A 20,035-nucleotide genomic window follows, 5' to 3' on the forward strand; every position below is an offset into this window, starting at 1 on the left:
GTCAACCGTGACGAGTTACGACGATCGGCCGAGACGAGTGTCAACAAGAGAGTTCGGGAAGGATCGCCGACGTGAACAGAGCTCAGGGGCGTCACGAGAGTTGTAGTCATCTGACCACCTAGAAACGTCGAGCGGCGTTCTGTCCGGTTCGAGAAGGCCAGTAGGGACCCTATATAAGAGCGGAGGTGACGCAGTCAAAACGGTTCGGAAAGCGGGTTCACGACAAGAGTTCAGAACACGGTCGACTACAGCACAGTTCAGCGGTGTGGTTCTGTACGGAGCATTGCGACGGTTCAGTGCGGAGTACTGTCAAGTACAGTTGAGACGAACGGCGTCTTGATCTTGGTCTGTGATCGAGTCCGACACAACGAGCCTAGTGTGTGAAGTCAGTCCTGAACTGTTGAAAACAGTGCAAGCCCGGAACGAGACGGAGAGGCCAGTGCAAGAGTTGATACGGCGGTACGGTGTTATCGGAGAGATATTTGTACAGTGTACGTGTTGCCAATTGTACAGTATTGGCTGTTATTTATTCAACTATTAAAGTGTTACGTTACTCTGGAGCCCTGAGTTGTCAAGTTCTTTAAGTTGGTGGTGTATGGTGCAGTTTGCAGAGAGCCTGGATAGTGAGATTCGTAACAATACATACATACATACATACATACATACATAAATCTGTGACCTACAAATACTTGTCATGCTTCAATCTTGCAAGGAATCTTTCCATTTAGCTTGCACAAACAATTCTTCTATTACAGTCCAGCTCATAATTTCTGCATAAGACGGTGCGCACAATGTACATGTACGCCAAGGTATGAATGTACATTTTTTTACTGTTTCGAGTGCGGGAATTCCCGCTCTAGACATATTTAGGGTATCTGTAACTAATCCAAATTAAATTTTAAGATGATTATATTTAAAACAAGATTACAAAGAGAGTTTGTGTTACACAAACTCAGAGGCGGCCCCCGTCGAAGTCGGATCCCTGTCGGATCTGCATATTCGCAAATTATATTCAAGAGGTGATTTAATTTTGATGTAAAATGTTTTGCACGTTTCGGATGTTCCTTCAGAGGTGAAGATAATTACTTCCTAGTCCAAACCTCCCGCAGGACGACGGGGGATGGGAGCGGGCAGGGTTTGAACCCTGGGCCATCCATAAATCTGAACGACAGTCCAGCGCGCAAACCGCACGACCAGGCAGCCATCCGATGGTCAAAAGTAATAATGTTTCAAAGATTCATTTGCCGTAAATTTAAATTTAAATTTAATAAAAAAATAGTAGATTAGTTTTAGTATATTAAAACATTACAATATTGATCAAAACGTTTGGAAATGAAAATCTACACTTTTTTTTTACACTTTAAGTTTAGAAATTGAAATTCTACATCTTAATCTAGTCTATTTTAGTCTAAACTAGATCTAGAAATTCTAGATCTAGAGTCTAAAATAATTTTAATTAGAATATAAATCCAGATCTAGATATACTGTAATAAAAATCTAGATCTAGTTTAAAAAATCTAGATTAGATCTAAATCAAGATATCATTCCTTTTTTAAACGCCAGTCACATAACGAGGCTTAATAAACATTACTATACCGAGTTCTTTTTTCATTTCATTTGAAGAATTAATTCCATATAACGTCAGAGGGAAAAAAAACACTACGTCACACGGCCTAGCTAGAATAAAAATCGTCTTCATCTATAAGAGCCATTTATCGAGTGTTCATAGACTTTGGTGCACCGAGTGCGTTCTTTAAGCATTTCATTTAAAGAATTCATTCCATATGACGTCAAAGGAAAAAAAAACACTACGTCACAAGGCCTAGCTAGACTAAAAATCACCTTTATCAACACGAGCCATTTCTCGAGTGTTCATAGACATTGGTGCACCGAGTGCGTTCTTTTAGCATTTCATTTAAAGAATTCATTCCATGTGACGTCAAAGGAAAAAAAAAACACTACGTCACACGGCTTAGTTAGACTAAAATATGTTTTCATTAATACAAGCAATTTTTTCGAGGGTTAATAGACATTGGTGCACCGAGTGCGTTCTTTTAACATTACATTTAAAGAGTCCATTCATATGACGTCAAAGAAAAAAAATTCCATTACCTCACAATAGGCTAGTACCGGTACCATAAAAAAAATGTCTTTATTTACACGAGATATTTAACGAGGGTTCATAGACATTGGTGCACTGAGTTCTAATAGATATTATTTAAAAAGGATCAAAGCCACATTGTTTTGCGTTTTGTCTGTCAGTCGGTCTGTCCGTTATCTTGATATAAAAAAAACAACTAAAAGTTATTAAAAAATGATTAACCTTTATTTTACGTTTCAAAACATCGCAATAATTTTTAGGTATGAACACAATTGAAAAGTTTATATAATAGATTGTTCCGGATGTTTGTATAAATAGTAAAAGAAAAAGAGAATTTCAGATAAATGTAATACCGTTAAGTAAATTTTTTGGATGGTCTCGTATAAAAATTAGATGTACTACAGCCACGTGGAGAGATTTTCATACCTTACTTTGGTGTTTGGATTCTGTTTTCCTTAAAAATCGGAACATAATATTAACGATAATTAGATTTTTTAATGTTTTAGGTAGAAAGTTAAATGTACTGTAAGAGAGTAATGAGTTAAAATATTTTTCATAAAAATCCGTAAAAACATTATTTCGTAAATGAGAAGATTATTTGTTTATTAATTAGAAGAGGGAGTTCAAACAATTATTTGGCGTTAGTAGATTTTTAAATAAATTCGGAAATTTCTGGCGACGATTTGTAAGAAACAAAATCCGGAACTTTCTTTATCGATTACAAAACTTCTATGTTATGTTTTACAAGAAAATTAAATGTCTAAAAAGTAATTTTCAGTAATCAATTCTAGTAAATTACTTTTTTTAAAAGCCTTATGCGATTTCAAACAATCATTAGGCATAATTCATGTTTTATAAAACAATATCCGGAACATTTTTACCATTAATGAAATATAAGTCAGTATAGAGATTATGATTTAGCATTAATATGCTATTTACATAAAAAACGGAACAACATATTATTGATAATGTGTTTTTGCAACGTTTAAGCATGGAAATGGAATGTAATATAAGTTAGAAGAGCAAACATTTGTTGGCGTTGATTAGTTTTGCACAAAAAAATCCGGAACTATCAATTTTAGATACTTAAAACTATTGAGATGTTATGGGAGGAACATTAAAGGGTAAATCAGATTTTCAATAGCTTTTAGAGTTCTAGTTTTTTAAATCTAATCGTGACGGACAGACCGACCAACAGACAAAACGCACAAAAATAAGCTTCTTTTATTCGGATGGGGGCACTAAACAAAAAATAAATAAAATCTGATTTTTAAAAAAAGTTTAAGGAATTGGTTTAGCACCTGATCATGTTGCGACGTTACGCTACTGCACGAAAATCGCTGCATAAAAAGTCCATTTAAAAAAATGTTCGTGATATTTACATACAAAGTGCATTATTAGCCTTTATAAACAAACAGAAATGTTTTCTTTTAATTTTAGCAGCTAGTTGACCAGAAAAAACGTCTTTAACTATTATTTATATATTATATATATTATATACATTTCCTGTACATTTTTAAAATATATTTGACTTAGTGATACTAAAAATACACAAGAATTGTCCATCTTTGTTAGCATATTGTAACATTGCCTCCCTTACATTTACGTAATTGTTTTAGAATTGGTGTATTTTTATGAAAAAAATCGCTTGCATAATTAATTTTATAAATTAAACGGTTTGCTTTTAGAAAACCAAAAGTAGCCGTTGCACCTAAACTTTTCAAGCCGGATTTAATGAGGAAATAATATTTTTCATATCTCTTCTAGTTTTCGAGATCTGAGTGTGACAGACGGACAGACGGACAGACGGACATTTTGCACAAACCTAATAGCGGCTTTTTCCCCTTACGGGGGCCGCTAAAAATGGTAACAGTCACGCATATACCTTACATACAGTTACTTATTTTCCAAAGCTATACATATACTGTCAAATTTGTAAGAATATCCATATTGAATATCAATAAACGAAATGATGTATCTGTTTATGACTTCATTGACGTACTTTTAGATTATCATTTCTACAGTAAGTTCTCTCTTGGTGTTAAATTAAAAAACAAAAAAACTGTCTCAACGACACCGTCCTTGGGTGCAGCTGTCACTGGCTTAGGTATAAAAACACCAGGAAGAACTCTTTCTTGATCCCAGAAAACTTTAGTAATCATCATCATATCACGAATTGCCCACTGCCCCTCTCGTTCATTCCAACTGACAACACTCACAATTTGTAATTATAGATTGTGTTGGCCTCCTTCAGTCCTAGAACGACTATGGTTCATTTCACACTCTTTTTCATCTGGCTGTGGAGCCCTATTTTGGAGAGACACTCCTGTCCACAATTATTGCAGGTTAAGGTGGCTTTCCTTTCGGTGGTAGAGGTGCTGGCCATTTTTCGCATTGTACATTTTTTCTTCCAGAGCTTAGGCCCATGTTCTTTCAGTGTCCATGGCTTTCTTGGTCACTGTCTCTCTCCATCTGGTGCGGTCTAGAGCTATGTCTTCTCAATGGTCAGTATAGTATTGATCTCTACTGATTTGAGGTCCCGTTTTATTACATCTATGTAAAGGAGGTGGGGGCGACCAGTTTTTCTTGAGCCAGTCGCGAGTTGCCCGTAGATGATGACTTTTGGGATGCGCTTGTCCTCCATCCGGCGAACATGTCCAAGCCAGCGCAAACAGAGTTGTCTGAGAGCTGTAAAGATGCTGGGAATACCTGTTCGCGCAAGGATCTCAGTGTTACACACTTTTTCTTTCCATGTGATTTTCAAGATTTTACGGAGACATCGCAAATGGAATAAGTTTAGTTTTCTCTCTTGCTTTGCGTAGGTGGTCCATGATTCACTGCCATACAGTAGTGTACTCATAACACATGCCTTGTAGACTTCCATTTCGGTCATGATTTAAGTCATTGGTTAATATGCATGACTAAATACATGACGCGTAGGACGTAATTATCTTCTTTTTTGAAGTAACGTCTGTATTATATAAGATAAGATTATATAAGATAAGATAAGGTCATTGTGGTGAGCTTCTGGTTTTCCCAAACTCTTGACCTGAGTCTAGCAAAGGTCGAGGCAGCCTTCCCTATGCGTTTTTTTAATTTTTTAATTATAGATTGACACACACACTATCATCTGTTTATATTATATGTTTATCATTTATATAATATTACATATTTATAATGTTTATAATATTAAATGTCTATAATTTTTATAAGATTAATGTTTATTATGTTTATAATATTTAGTGTGTATAATGTTTATATATTATATGTTTCTAATGATTATAATAAAGACAATAAAGACACATTTCTCTTTCATTACAAGTGAAGCTTACTACGAAATCTGTGAGCATCAACAAAAACACCACAACAACACCAACACCAACAACAATTGGAGAATTAGTTTGTAAGAAGAGCCCTGGAAATGTAAAGAGAACACTTTGTCTACTTTGTTCTTGGATCCTCAGGCGTCTAGATTCACTCAACATAATGTCTGCTTAGTTTTAGTTTTTTATATTTTGTTTGTGTGCCTCTTATGCACAGCTATAGAAACATGTTTGAAAAATGAACAAAAAACACACACACACACACACACAACGTTGTTTTGTAGTTTGCTCGTGTCGGAGAAGTTTGCTGCCTTCTCTAGAAACTGTCCTGTTTAATTGGATCCCAGGACTTCTACAGTTAATAAAGCAAAGTCCCAATATTGTCAACCCAGAGGAAGTCTGATCAGTCCATGATGGTTAAAGATTGAAGGAAAAAGGGGGGGGGGAATGAAGGGCATAAGAGGTGGTTGCGCTACTGGGGGGGGGGGTGGAAAGGGCGCTCACCAGATTGTCCCTTCCGAAGCGCAAAGAGGCCCAGGCAGAATTCCCACAGCTAATTAGACAGAAATAAATACTCCGCAAAGGCGACAGTGGCAATGAGATTTGCTTCGCGTGAAGCGTCGGAAAGGATAGGGTGTTGAGCGATTGGGGGCGCGGGCGAATGAGGGTGGAGGGAAATGTAGGATATTTTTAATTTTCAATGAAACAATAAGAAACAACAATGGGGTGCCTCGGACTAGGGAGTTTCTCTGCATTGTAGTGGTTGAGGGCGCGTTTTAGAGAGTTTGAACTAATAATTTTAAACGCCAATAAAAAATAAGATTATGAATTTCTGTCCAGTAGTTGTCTTTACTTGAAAACGAAATCAATCACTAGAATTAATATTCATTGATGCTAGATGACTAATGAAAAACTTTGACTTCCTTTTAGCAATGAAAGCTTTACGAAACAAACAGATGATTTCAAATGTTCCGTTTTTTATGAACATGACAATCTTTGACAACAAAATGTTTGAAAACAAGGCGACTATTAGTTTCTAAACAGTTTATAGCACAGAGAATAAGGCGCGAGTATTATATAATACTATCATCTGCCAATAATCTCACCTTTGTACATAAACTAATACAATTGGGTGGCTCGTTTTTGTAAATAATTTGAAACATTTTTTGTTATGTATTATTGCTCATTTAAATTTGAGTCTTTCTTCCTGCAGCGTCTCTTTGTATTCTATCAATAATCAATATTAAATAATGTGTGTGTAAAATAAATCTATGTAAAGCTTATTATTGTAGTATGAACTTTTCTAAAGGGAGGTAACAAACAAAAATGCTTCTACAGCGTTTCACTAAATACAAACGCCTTCGGTTTGAAAATAATACAAAATTAATATATTATTATCAAAATTAATAAACACTTTAAAATTACATCAGTTTAAAAATTATCATCATTCAAATGATATTTATATTTTTTGTCTTCATTTAATATTACTGAAACGTCATACGTCTTGTGTAACATAAGGTAATATTAGTTTTAAAAATGTATTATATTTCCACTTACTTTGTATAAGTCCTTATAGCTCATGATTAAGGCATTAATAGTAATAATCTTTTATTGTTCCTAATTAGTATTTGTATTACACCTTATGCACTACACCAAACAAAAATTAGTTCTGTGATTGACAGGATTTGCATATTGAGATGATAGCCCCTTGGGGGAGGGGGGGGGGGTCAAAAAATATATTCAACTCTTTGAAGTCAAATCTGACATTAGGCCAAAACACATAGAAGGAGATTCCTTAAAAAAGCTTGGGGGAAAACGTCATTGTTTAGAGTATTTTTTAATTGTTTAGAGAGTGATGTGCTCTAGCCCTGAAGTGCGTTGCTTAGGACGAACCTTCTGTGTGGCCAAAATGTGTGGTGAATTAGTGTTTCATTTCCTAATAAAATTAAAGAATATTTTGTGTAAACTTGTGAGGGGAGTAACTGATGTCACTGACTTCAATTTTAGCTAGCACGTAGTACTCGAACATCTATGTTAATACAGGAAATAACGTTGACATTATTATTATTATTATTATTATTATTATTATTATTATTATTATTTAGCAGGTGAAGTATTGATGAAACAATTTACTGATATCATTCAACGATTCAGTTTAAAACCCTCATTCTGACAGTCATTTTATTATGAAAATCTATAAATTGCTTCACTTTGTTTCCATACAGAAAGGTTAGTAGACTATCCAAGTATCTTTTTTAAAGTTAGCCATACTTTCTAAACTGTTTAATTCTTAATATATATCCTGAATCTGTCGATTGATTGACAGGTGTACTATGTACAAAGTACATTTACTTGTATGATTTGGTGATGTCCAGATGTTTTCATTTCTACTATATTAGAAATTGTTTTAGCCTCAAATAGATTTAGTTGACCATACTGCTTGGAGAAGGGGAGCCACTGTGGCTACTTTACTCATGCAAAGATCATCTAATGTATGTATATGTCTGTATGTCTTTATAATACAATAAGGAGATAAATGCCTGTATGTCTTTATAATACAATAAGGAGATAAATGGAAGTTTTCCACAATAAACGGAACAAGTTCAAGGACGCTAAATGGAGCTTCACTGTTGTCAATTAAAAAAAACAACATAAGTTAAATGTTAATAATATCTCCATCTCAATAATATCTATATTTCACTTAGGGAATTGACCATGACATTCACTTCGCCCAGGGTCTCCACTTATCGAAAGCCGGCCCTGGCTTGACAATGTCTGACTTGTAGTTTCCGTGATCTTGAGAAGTCTCCCACAAGGAAGTCTTTTCCTAACGTACACATATACTGTTTGATTGTCGTTTTCTTTTTATTGACATGTTCCATCTCATACTCACAGCTACTCACACACACCCCTCACACACCCCTCACACACACACCTCACACATAACGCTCATCATAAATTTTACCATTTTCCACAAAAACCTGCTAACAAACACATAAACTCACACACTCAATACACATTTACAGACATCATCATACAAATCCACACAGAAACCCACACTGAAACTCTCACAAACATACATAACCCATGCCCACACCCACATTATACAAACAAAAAAAAAAGAAATCCCAACACATTTGGAAACAGAGTCCTACATAATACGGACACAATAACATACACAACCCTCAAATAAACCCACTCACAAACCCTCACTCTAACACATGCACTCACTCAAACCCTCCCCCCCACACATAGACCCACACATAGACCCACACACATTTAATGAAATCGATTCCTCCCCTCCCCCTTACCACCACTGCTGCTACAGCCCAGAGGAAGATGAGACCCGGGTCTCAAGGGACGTCCGTTACTGAGCGGGTCAAGCCCTCCTAGCCTTCAGGTTATTAAGTCCTGAGCAAGTGGCGTTGAGTAGAATGGCGAGCAGAAACTATTAATGCAAGCGCCCTAAGTCTTCAAGTAACAGAGAGATGAACCAATCATGATTTCTCTCCCCCTTTTTTTTCTTTTTTCTTCCAATTTATTTTCCCGCCATCTGATTTGCTGATCATTTGTTGCCTTGACGACTAACCTGATTTACTTATTTAGATAATAGAAGAGAATAAATAAAGCCATGGATTGGGCAGCGTGGATAGAGAGAACGAATTAAGATCCGCGTGTTTGATTAAACGCTTCTTTAGAGAAACAGCTTCCCAAAACGTCGTGGAATAATTCCCGAAGACTGAAGACCATTTTGTATGGTGATAGAGGACAAATCTTGAGCACGGGGAGAGAAAAGGGAAGAAAAGATGGAGGGAGAAAGAGAGAGAGAGAGAGAAAGAGAGAGAGAGAGAGAGAGAGAGAGAGAGAAAGAGAGAGAGAGAGAGAGAATGAGAGACAAAGCAACAAGGGAGCAAAACGACGTTGAGAAAGATGGCGCAAGAACTCTGGTGCGCAAGATAGAAAAAATGTGCAAGAAAAGGTGAGAAACGGAAACATTGTGGGGATATAGGAGAAGAAATGTGATAGGAGGAATATGGAGAGAAAGGTAAGAGAGTGAGAGGGAGAGAGAGAGAGAGAGAGAGAGAGTTTGGAGGGAGAGAAAGATGGGAGTAAAGAGATAAAAGAGATACATGCTCAAATGTACTCAATAAATCAATCATTAAATCCCATAATATCAAATGTGAAGTTTGCTAGTTATAAGTGGATTGGAAAAGAATGACCAACAATGCTGGAATCCTCAACTGATAGATAGATAGATAGATAGATAGATAGATAGATAGATAGATAGATAGATAGATAGATAGATAGATAGATAGATAGATAGATAGATAGATAGATAGATAGATTGATTGATTGATTGATTGAAAGATAAATAAATAGATAGATAGATAGATAGATAGATAGATAGATAGATAGATAGATAGATAGATAGACAGACAGACAGACAGACAGACAGACAGACAGACAGACAGACAGACAGACAGACATAATATTACAATGTTTGAACTCTATCTGTTCATCTCATTGAGGCAATGGGTCACAAAAGAAGTTGTTTATTTCCATAGACACAAATGTGTAGGTAATTCTAATTGAATGACTACAATGAAACCAATAGACCAAAAAGTCAAGTATACTTTCAAGACATTGCTCTTTTGGAAACAAAGCTTTACGTTTCACCCTCACTCCAGTTGTTTTATTTTGTGTCTTATATATGACCTTCTCACACTCACACTTTTAATATGTATATGTCGTCTGCTCCATATTTCCCCTCCCCATCATTCTTCATTTATTTCCGTTATACTGTGGCTCATGCGTAGTCATCTTTTTTCAATATGTCTTCATTCGAAACGTCAACAAAACAAAACAGCAAACAGACAAATGTCCATATCTCATTAAAGCACGCTTCACTTGTGGACAATTGTTAGTCTATGGGAAGAAATTAGTTTTCAGGAAGCGTGTCACACTCCCCCAACCTCCCCCCCCCCCCCAGTTCCTTTTCGCTTGGGTTTTCTGTCAATGTTTCAGATGTGTAGGGGGAAAAAAACGAGATTACGAAAGTGGCACTGCCTGTATTTGTCTTCATTAAACTTCCTGTCACTTGGCGCCCTCGTCATTGCCTCCATCTTTAGAATTTCATCCCCAGGAGCCTACAATGCTTCATTATCTGCATGATTGAATCAAACACGTTAGCAGACGCGGAGAGAGAAGGGGAAAAAAACAACTAAGGGATCAAGAAGTCGGGGGAAAATGTACTTCCGGTATCACTATCTTTTTGTCGCCAGTGCTGCACCTCCCTCCCCCCCCCCGTCTATTCCGAACACAAATAATGGCTGACGTAAACATAATGACAGAAACCCTCCACACACCCCCCTCCCCCAACTTGGTTCATTGCCTTCTTTCTGCCCGATATTAAAATCTTTAATTTACGGTACTGATTAGCTTGACCTTGTGCGCCCTTCACTCTTAAACGAAGCGACAAGAGTTATCTGTTCATTTATTTGCCAAGCGGGAATTGAGTGTGTGTTTTGTTTTGTAGCGTTGCCGCCTTAAACAACCCTGGTTTGAGTAGGGCGCCTATTGGTGATTGGGGCGGGTCAGGGTGCAAACAAGGAGGTCTGAGATATGTTAGTTTGTTTTACTTTTTAGCTTTTTTTGTATGTATCAATGAATCCGAAATACAAACAAAAGTATACCTTGCACAGAGATCTAGTGACAATCTAGTCTAATACCTTACAGTGGACCAATACAGTCTTTAGTAGAGGAGTAGATAAAGAGAGGCTTATTAAAAGTAGCATTCAAATGTTTGTAACAAATGCATTTCTTAACCCTATATTTTATATTCACTATAAACTACTAAGTTTTCAGTCCCTGAAATATATATATATAATCGATAACATATGGGGGGGGGGGGCTTCTCACTCTGTTAAAAAGTGTGTACACGTCATTTCCCCCCCCCCCCCCACCCACCCAAGCTCAGATCCAGCTGAAATTTTGCACTATTACCTGACAACGCAAGAATCAATTATTAAATAAATAGTTAATTAACTATGGGTAATTAATCATTTTGTTAGGTACTTCGAACAAGGGAAAGAAATTCTATTTGAATGAAGTGGTGGTATAAGCTGAACTAGTCCCCTTTATAGGTCGTCGTCCAGAGGCGTAGCTAGAGTGGGAGGAGGAGGGGGGAGAATTTGAAAATCCCCCGGGACCCTACTGAAGGAGGGCCCCCAAATTATTGTTTTTTTTTTTACATAGCAAATTCCTGGCTTGAGGCTTAGTCAACACTGAAATTGAAACAATAGATAACAATACAATCGTCCATGTTCCTACGCTCTTAGCTCGCAGAGTGGTTACCGTGTTGGTAATATACATTTTTAAAAATATCACCCAGATACCCCGTTCTTTCATCCCCACCCTTTCCAACTGGTCCAGACCAGTGATAGGATCTAGCCTATTGAGAACGCTAAAAGCATGAAATGGCGCTAAATAAAAACAATAGGTAAAAATATATTTCTTATCATACAGATATTTTATTGTTTGTCTAGATCAATTACAAATTTAATTACATGACTGATCCAAATTAATTGGTAAAATAATAAGCTTTATACTTTTTTTTTAAGAAGTATTTTTTGGTATCTTGTTTTGTTAAGATTCTTTGTTCATTCTGAACACTTTAAACAATAAAATACAATACGAAGATAAAACAAGATTACAAAGAGAGTTTATCTTACAAATTCAGAGGCGGCCCCTGTCCGATCCCTATAGAATCCACCTACTTGCAAGGAATTTTTTGCTTTGATTGTCAAAGTTATTATGTTTTAAAGACTCATTTGACGTTGGAAAAATGTTTTTTTCTGTAAAATATTTTACATGTTTCGGATTTTCCTTCTAAGTTAAAGATAATATAAATCATAAATATAAATCAAACCTTCCGCTGAACGACGGGGATGGCAGCCAGCAGCTGTGAACCTGGGACCGTTGAAATAATCAGGCCAGTCCGCTAAGCGCACGACAAGTCATTGCTGTTAACTTAATAAAAAAAATAATAGCCAATTATTGATAAAAAGATATATTACACATTTCGGCATAACAACAACCGAATATGTACAACATGTCAGACGAGCGACTTTAGATAATCTTTTGGCATTGTTTTGTAAATTTAAAAAAAAATATAAAAAAAAAAACAGGTTTCTAGCTTGTACTACGTCTTACGATTTCCCAGCGCAGTTACCAAAAAAGCTATAGGCATTTACATTTAAATGGAATTAGGATAAGGGTGCACCTAAACTTATCAAGCCGCATCGCATGGTGAAATAATATTTTTAGAGTGTGACAGACGGACAGACTGACAGACATTTTCCACAAACCTAATAGCGGCTTTTCCCCTTACAGGGGCCGCTAAAAAGAGAAAGCGATGAGGAGAGATTAGGTGGTGATATAATGGTGCCTAAAGAAAAAAAACGACAACAAGAAAGTCAAACAAAACAAAGTTCGTTAGTGGAAAACAAAATAGACAAAACTACAGATATCTGCTGCTAATCAACAAATTTACTTTGTGCTGTAAGCGAAGAGCTTAAAACTTTGATTCTACACTGCTGAAAAGTGAAAAAAAAATTGTTATATGCCTATATAATTTAGTAAAATCTTGACTTATCAATATTTTCGTGTTTAGTACATTGAATGGACCCATTTACGGATCGGATTATATGTTTCTATTATTTCTGAAGAAATTAGTCTTACCAGTGTGCATTAACCATAACCCAGGGGTTATTCTGAGTTGTCTGCCCTTACATTTCTAATTAAACAAATCATTTCTTTATCATTAGACGCCATTCCCTAAAAACACCGAGAACCAGAGATCACGAAAAACCCAAACGATGAAAACTTTACCACTTTTCTTGAATGGAGAGTGTCACCATGGTGATTACAACATGGCCAGGGGAGATAAGCAGACTCGAAAGCTAAGGGTCACGTCCGGTAAAGACTAGAGGCTATAGATACATTTTGTATGATTCCAGGAGAGGACGCGTATTTAGCAGAGTTACTGTTATAGCCATAGGCGAATCAGGCGCAAGCCAATCGAGGAGAGTGTCACGTGACTTCACAGCATCCCTGGTCCTGTTTGTTCTTTTGTTTGAACTGTATCTTGCACTGCTGGTGAAAACATTTCCCGGGTCCATTCTATAAATAAACCCTTAAAGTTAAATGCATGTATGACATTTGTGTTACAAGTACATTTTCATTCATACGGCGTCTAAATAACAAATTGTTTACAATTGTATTTGAAACAAATGAGGTTACTTATTTTATGCGGCCATAGTCTTTATGAATATTTAAAACTATTTATTTTCTCTACTCTGTGACCTGGTTAGAAAGAAATCATAGCTGTGGCCTGTACTTCTGAACAAGAAAACGTACCACAACGTACCTGACATTGTAACCATGACATTGTAAAGCTGTGTCAAGAGAACCTGGAGGTGATAAGTGATAACATGGAAATATGCTTTCATTTCAAAAGGAGCCTTACAATATTAGTTCAAGAAACGCTGCAGTGGGTGATGTTATAAAATGGGTGTTAATTAGACCAAACTTGTTAGCATTACCTTTGAGCAGGACATGACAAAGATAGACTTCAAATCTTAGAAGTAGTTTTGAGATGTCTTGGAAATTTCAAACAAGAGATAGAGTGACATCTCGGGGAACACATTTACGACTAGGAGAATCCTTTATATTCTATACTTATAAACTTGCAGCATTTAGGAAATTAACGAACTGGCGTAAATTTTAGAAAGTATTCAAAGGATTTCACCTTAAAATCTAATCTGAAGATTCACTTAAGCGGCTGCTTCTTTCTCGACTTCAGCGTTGAAATAATTTACCCCCCCCCCCCATGTACAATGAAAATAACATGCATACTTCTTAGACTTTTGAAACAAACAACCCACAGGCCCGCACACAAAGTTATTTTAACAATATCCATCAAAAAGCAGACGCCAAGAAAAGAAACACTTTTATTTTATTGCTGTTCTGTTTTGCTTCAGATTCAGATTTTTCAAAATAAGTTACACATTTTTTTTTCTGCCACATAAAGTAAAAGCGGGCGACACGCCCCTGCCGCACACCAGAATTCTAAGCTGCTCCAAACTGTCACGCCGAGTCGTGTGGCAGCGATAAGGAGAAGACTTTATTAGCGAAACGAGCGGCCGTCAAGTTTTCTGTGTCTTTAGCCCCAGCGTCGTGAAAAGGGCCCAGTTCCAGTCCCCTCCCGTATCCCAACGGAAAAACCTAATGCTCATTTTGTTTGGGGAAGTGAATAGGAGAAGGGGGGGGGGAGCAAAGGGAAAAAAAGAAGGGGGGGGGGTGGTCAGCCCCCTTTTCGTTGTTATCATTTATAATTGCCTTAATCTTCTTTGCACGCGAGAACAGTTCCTCTGTTTCCGGAAGATTGCGTATCACGTGATCGCGCGAGAGGGGGAAACACACACACCCACCTACACAAATACAAAATGGTGGATCCACGGGCGGTCTTGTTCATGTGATGGTAGGACACGTGACTCGTGTAAGAGAAACTCTAAAAGCCCAACATCAGGGTGCGTGGGTGGGCAGGGCCATAATAACACTAATAACATAGGCCATCTTCCCAACGTTGATTAGGCAGACGGTCTAGGCCATTTTAAAATGGCCCCTTAATGACACAGTACATGTTGTTTGCCATGTTAATAGATCTAGTTAGTGTGTTTATTTAGTGGATGTCTAAGCGGCCCGGCAGAGAACACCCATTATTGGTTTGTTTGTTGTTGTTGTTTTGTAGCTGAAAACGTTTTCGAAAATTGCAAAATTTTTTTCCATCGCCTGCATCATGCCCAAAATTATTATGCAACATTTTTCTTTTTAAATTCAAATATGCAAATATTTCTAGTTAAACACAGACCACTTTTAAAGCATGATTAAAACGTATTAAATTAAGAAAACCTAAGCCAAACCACAGTCAGCCAGACATACATATGTAAATGCATGTGCAAGTTCTATAAAATCTAACGTATCCAGGCACTTAAAAAAAACAACATATCAATTATATGCATACTCAAAGTAACCAACTCAAAGTAATAAACTCAAATGAACAAATTTAAAACAGTAACCCGTAATCTTCACTCCCAATCAATCACACATATTATACTCGCGAGACATTTTCAAATCAGAGACCTAGAATCTACTATCTGGGGATCTAGTTTAAGTGAGGACATTACAGAAGACCTCTTTACAAAAATAAAAATTCGATTTACCAAAGTAGAAATCATGAAACGTTTGAAGACACACTAGTAACAAACACTCAGTCAAACTTCATTACAAGAATAGACTCACACAAGACTAGACTTACAGCTTATGATTATACGTCTACGTGAGTATGTCACCATTTCTTGTGTTTCTATTCTCTCTCTAATTAGCTTTTCCAAAATACATGAAAGAATCAGAATCCTCCACAGAAAAGATTCATAGTTTAACTCCCTTAAATATTTTTAGTTCTATAAAAAAAAATACTGTTCTTTATGCTTATACATTTGAAACATTCTTGACCTTTGACATTATTACGTAACAAGGAGTTACGTACAAGTTTGGGTGTATTCGCTTAATTGTGGCGGAGAGGCTAAATACGCCTGTCCTGGCTACCTATGAAAGGGGCTCAAGGTTCGACACCCGACTAGAGCAGTTATTTTTACAGGTCGCCTAAAGCTAAAGTCAGCACGGAAAATCTTCTCCCAGATACCCCCTCCCCCCAATGGTCCACACATAATATATATATATATAATTTATTTATTTAATTAATTATCTTTAAGTGTTGTTTTTTGTTTATACTTGTACAATGTGTGTACATGCACACATGAAACTGTTTCTGCCGGTTGGTATATGCACACAACAGAAATATTTTGCAAGTGTAAGAATAGCTTTAATATTTTATCCTTCTTGACATTCGTTAAACCTTATTAAACAAGACAAACCTTCAAATTTATATGCATACCCTGCTTTGAGCAACTTGATTCTGAACTATTATCAACAAAGATTGCAGCATCGTGGAGTTTTGAGACCCGAGCTTCTGTCAGAAATATCAACAACCGGCATCAGTGGTAGCACGACCAAGACCATGAATGTACTGACGGACATGCCTCCACCTAGAGCTAAATAAACATGCTCACACTGGGGACACATTGGCATGATGTTTGAATGTTCTGATTGTAATAAGGTCAGGCCCTTTAAAGATAGACTTTTGTCCTAGCCAGCGGAACATTGTCTGAAGTTGTTTAATGTAAAGAAGAGAAAGCTTTCATGTACTTCTCTTCTTCTAGAATAATTGAGTTTCTTTCACTGAGTCTTTCCTCACAGATTATTCTTGAAGACTGAAGACTACCCTTACAGCTTACTCACACATACTATTCACACAGATAGATTTTTCTTTTGACTATACACAGGCTATCATACAGATTATCCACACAGACTACCCTCACAGGTTATTTTCACAGGCTACCCAACTACCCACACAGACTACCCTCACAGGCTATTCTCACAGGCTACCCACATAGCCTATCCAGATTGTCTACACATGCAACCTCACATTTTTATGCTTATAAACAGACTAGACTACTCACACAGATTACTCACACAAACTACCAACAACGGCAGGAAGAACTAAATGGCTTATTTTGACGTAACCTAAGAAAAAAAGCGAGACATACTAGGAACATGATTATTACATGATTATTACATGATTATTACAATGGTATCTTCTAGATTTAAAAAATTGTCACATTTATTTCATGCCAAATCTCACCGGCTATTGTTAGATCCCTAACACCAAACAGAATTTCCTACACTCTGATCAGATCTATACATGGACCTGACCACAGATATTTTAAAAATATATCATTCGTTCATTAGTTATTAATCGCAGAGTAATTTCCCTTGTAAACAATAACTTCATAAAGGAAGAAATATATCTTTTAAAAATATAATAATAATAATAATAATAATCTTTATTTTCCGTGACAAACAAAACATTGTAACTATAAAAAAAAAAAAAAAGAAAGTGTACATTCATACCTGACTAACTCATAATTTACATGTAAAAAATGTAATATCAAATTGTTTCTATTTAATGATTCGATCGCCAGAACGGCAAAAGGGCGTTTGTGTCTGTTTGTCTTTGCTATTGGTGTCTTCTATCTCTTTTGTGTGGCATATATCTTTATTTACTTTTTTTCAGGACTGATATTTTGGTGTGTGAAATCTATCAACAGTTTTTAATATTGAATATTAAAAATAAAAACAAATCCAATTATACCCAAAGTAATTAAAGTATTACCCAGTCCTCCCCCACCCCCCTCTCACGAGAAACAAAAGATCTGTAATATCGAAAGTCGAGTTGAACTGAGTGTAGAATTATGAACAAGCCACGTCTGTCAGATGTGCAGTCATTTACACTCACGTGGACACATCGCTTCATATAAACCCACTTTATATTCTGCACGTGAGTCTGTGTCTATGTGCGTGCGTGTGTGTGTGTGAGCATGAGTGTTCGAACATGCGCGTCATTGTGTGAGCGCGTCAACCATAGACCATTTTCGTTTGACTTTATTTTTTTTTTTTTTAAATATTCCTAGTGAAATCATTCACATCGAGCTGATCTGCTTCTTCATCTTGCCCTCAGATCGGACCTGTCAGGACCTCGAACTATTCACTCTGTTTAACCCCCCGATTGCTGACGCGCATTAATTCGTGTTTATTTCTCGCTGATGGCCCTATAAAGAAAGGCTAATCTAAAAGAGAGAGAGAGAGATGGAGAGAAGGGGGGCCCCCCTCTCCGGGCTACCGATACAGTTAAACGTCGCTTCCCTTCAAGCGGGAGCCCCGATAAGCGCTCTAATGGTGGGCACGTCACGACGCGTGTTTGCACGCCGGTCTACGCATGCTCAGAGCTGTTCATTTCCGAGTCGGCCATGTCAATCTAGTGCCACGACCCTGCGCCATGATTGCCAGAATGCTTGCCAACTTGGGTCCTCGCTTCATTTGGTGGGATCTCTTCAACCCTCCCAAAAATTGTATACGTAATTTACTCAAGTTGTTCGGGCTGGTGCAAGTCTCGGACAGAGAGGGAGGGAGGGGGGAGGAAGAAACATCTCAAGGCGATTTCAGAAGCTCTAAATTCTTTCTTGAATCTTCCATACAGTAACACTCAAAAAACATTTCTAATGACTCTTCAGCAAACTTTGATCATAGTTGGCATGCCCTGGGCAAGTCGTTTAATAACAAGTCGACAAAGTTGTTCCTCTTTCTTCTGATTAATGAATTAAAAAAGTAATTAAATTTAGCTTTTCGGCGAAGAAAGGTACATTCCTAGCAAAGGCGCACACACGCACGCGCACAGACACGCACAACAAGGTGTTACTCCGTCAAAGTCAAACACGTTAAAAATGACCCGGAAGTCTAAATGAAAAACGAGGCAAAATGTGGCATTATGGGTTTGATTTTATGAGTCGACAAAGACAAAGACGTTAGGGGGGGGGGGGGGGGGCGGGCGGGAGGAGTGAGTGAGCAAGGGGTCACAAATAATCTTAAAGAAATTAATACTTTGGACGTAATCAATTGTCCGGGTCGTGATTGGCGAGCAGACAACTCAGGTCAAACTGATTTCAGGCCGCGCATGAATGGAATTAATGTCCATTAGTAAATGACATCACTGCGCAGGATATTGAAGACTTAGGGATATCCGAGTAATCCAATTTGTATCCCCTCATCGGCCCCACCACCATCCGCGCCCCTCTCCTATCTAGATATTACTTTTTAATTATGAATTTCTTAATTTCGAGATGCATAAATTATAGTACACACGTGCTTAAGAGGTCATCTGAATAAATAAATCACAATATTGTATGATGAAACATACAAATATTTTATGTTTTGTTTACGTATTAGGGTTTGTCCGTCTGTCACGTTTATATCTCAGAAAAAAAAAATAAAAATCAGCATCACCTGAATGATGCTTTTACAAAGCTTATATCAAGTCACTCTGTCTTGTCTGTCTGTCTGTCGGGTAAAAATTGTGTAGACGTTCTTTCGACAATACTCATTCTCGGATCAAATTGAAACTTTGCAAAATTATTTATTGGCATAGACATGAGACGAATCAATTAAAAAAACAAATAATAAATTAGTCAATTAATTACTGTTATTTGTTTTATTTGATATCAAATAAGGGATATAACTTCTACATTTTTGACAGATATAGTTGCAAGTGCGGAATTCTTTCACTTCGATTTTTTTTTTTTTTTTTAGGATTTTTCATATTTTTGCTTTATTTTAAATTTTAAATGTAACCTGTTACATCCATCATGTCTAGAGAATCAAAGATATACAGCTTCTGAATGCAATGTGATCAAACAATGAATATAGGACAGGAGATAATCAAGATGTTTATCTCCTGTAAAACACACATACATGCATATTAAATACATTTCAGATATTAAAATAGAAAATAACGGAAATGTGTTTGTAAACGTTTGTTAAGAGATTAAACTTTTGAATAGCATTGCTAAGAAATGTGGATTGTTGAGTTACGCAC

The sequence above is a fragment of the Biomphalaria glabrata genome, chromosome 7 (genome assembly GCF_947242115.1).
Source record: "Biomphalaria glabrata chromosome 7, xgBioGlab47.1, whole genome shotgun sequence".
In the NCBI taxonomy this organism is placed as follows: Eukaryota; Metazoa; Mollusca; class Gastropoda; family Planorbidae; genus Biomphalaria; species Biomphalaria glabrata.